General features: G+C 49.0%; 1 protein-coding gene across 1 annotated transcript in view; it reads right to left on the bottom strand.

Annotated features, from left to right (window-relative positions):
• The window catches only part of LOC141193156 (uncharacterized), a 50,824-nt gene extending 49,441 nt beyond the window's left edge, over positions 1-1,383 (bottom strand). Inside the window, exon 1 of the mRNA XM_073662089.1 lies at positions 1,261-1,383. The gene's annotated coding sequence lies outside the window, so the exon portion shown is untranslated. The remainder of the gene's footprint in view (positions 1-1,260) is intronic.
• Between the last annotated feature and the right edge of the window lie 1,008 nt (positions 1,384-2,391).

The raw sequence follows: 2,391 nt of genomic DNA, 5'->3' as shown, positions 1-2,391 counted from the left end.
TATAGATGCATGATGTATATGACTGGCTGTACAGCAGCATTATACAGTATATATATATACACAGGGGGTGGGTGTATGGGGACGGTATAGATGCATGATGTATATGACTGGCTGTACGGCTGCATTATACAGTATATATATATATATACACAGGGGGTGGGTGTATGGGGACGGTATAGATGCATGATGTATATGACTGGCTGTACGGCTGCATTATACAGTATATATATATACACAGGGGGTGGGTGTATGGGGACGGTATAGATGCATGATGTATATGACTGGCTGTACAGCAGCATTATACAGTATATATATATATATATATATATATATACAGGGGGTGGGTGTATGGGGACGGTATAGATGCATGATGTATATGACTGGCTGTACAGCAGCATTATACAGTATATATATATATACACAGGGGGTGGGTGTATGGGGACACAGTATAGATGCATGATGTATATGACTGGCTGTACAGCAGCATTATACAGTATATATATATATATACACAGGGGGTGGGTGTATGGGGACGGTATAGATGCATGATGTATATGACTGGCTGTACAGCAGCATTATACAGTATATATATATATATATATACACAGGGGGTGGGTGTATGGGGACGGTATAGATGCATGATGTATATGACTGGCTGTACAGCAGCATTATACAGTATATATATATATACACAGGGGGTGGGTGTATGGGGACGGTATAGATGCATGATGTATATGACTGGCTGTACAGCAGCATTATACAGTATATATATATATATACACAGGAGGTGGGTGTATGGGGACGGTATAGATGCATGATGTATATGACTGGCTGTACAGCAGCATTATACAGTATATATATATATATATATATACACAGGAGGTGGGTGTATGGGGACGGTATAGATGCATGATGTATATGACTGGCTGTACGGCTGCAGAATACAGTTTACATATGCTATATCCCAGGCTGTGGCCCCCGGACAGCCGCCACACACCCGCACATGGCGCCTGGCACGGCCGGGCCGCGGGCTCGCACTGACAGCCGGGTCTGGGTGATGCTCCGGAGGATGCTGCTCGCAGTGACACGGCCACAGCTCCTGACACCCGGGCCTTGTCTCTGCAGCAGGCAGGGGGCGGGGCCTGACATCTCGCTCCGCGCACAGACGCCTATGGCCCTGGGGTAACGTGTAACTACGGGGAACCGAGCACATAACAGGTGAGTAGCGGGAGGAGGAGTATCCGGCATCGCCGTACTCACCGCGCACACATCACCAAGTCCGGGAGCCTCCAGCACACAGCATTCCCAGCTGCATCCTTCACCTACTCCGGATCCACATTCTGGGAATACAGATCCTTCCGCCCATTGACCATAAACGGGAGCTTCGTGATGCGCCCAACGCCAGCCGTTGGGTGTGTTGCGATCACGTCACGAACGTCAGTATGTAGCCATGCTCCTTTTTGGAAAAGTAGTCCGTGTAGCGAGAGGATCTTCGCGATGTTCGTCTGCTCGGTCTCTAGTCCTCAGTCCTGACACTGTATAGAGCAGAGTGCACACTCGTGGGGAAAACCTGTCCCAGTCATGTTTATTTTCATCACATTTTTGAGCATTTTTCCTATGAAGCTAACGATCTACAGTGTAATGCTTCACACAAAGTATGAGCTCCAGAAGCCATAGCTAACTGTGACCATTTACCCACCACCTCCTGGGAAGTCTGTTCCTCCAGGCTGAAGATGAGTCTCTGTTAGCAGATAGCCAACATTTTTTCCCAGTTTTTACATTTGTAGTTTTTAAATTATTATCCAATACCTGTCAGGGAGCTCTGGGTTAGTAGCGAGGGGTCCGCAGTACAAGACCTCCACCAGCCAGAGCGGGAATGGCTTCAAAACTCTGTGGTACCCTACACGTGTGCGCACTACTTTCCTAGAGGGAGCATATCGCTAAGGGTAGGATCTGAGGGGTCCGACCTCCGGAGCCCCCAATCCAGAGAATGAAGGGGCTACAGCACGGAGTCTGTGGGGTCTGACCTCTGGAGCCCCCCATCCAGAGAATGAAGGGGCTACAGCACGGAGTCTGTGGGGTCTGACTTCTGGAGCCCCCAATCCAGAGAATGAAGGGGCTACAGCACGGAGTCTGTGGGGTCTGACCTCTGGAGCCCCCCATCCAGAGAATGAAGGGGCTACAGCACGGAGTCTGTGGGGTCTGACCTCTGGAGCCCCCAATCCAGAGAATGAAGGGGCTACAGCACGGAGTCTGTGGGGTCTGACCTCTGGAGCCCCATCTTGAGAATGAGTCAGCACTCTTACCCCTTCCTGGTATATTCACAAGACATTTTTTCAGGTGTTTTTTTATGGGGTCTGCTCTGACAACTGTCTGAAAAAAACACTTATA

Source organism: Phyllobates terribilis, unplaced genomic scaffold (assembly GCF_046119375.1).
Source record: "Phyllobates terribilis strain yellow unplaced genomic scaffold, ASM4611937v1 Scaffold_65__1_contigs__length_7625178, whole genome shotgun sequence".
Lineage (NCBI taxonomy): Eukaryota > Metazoa > Chordata > Amphibia > Anura > Dendrobatidae > Phyllobates > Phyllobates terribilis.
The sequence above is the reverse complement of the archived record's forward strand: the minus strand, read 5'-3'. Positions and strand labels throughout refer to the sequence as shown.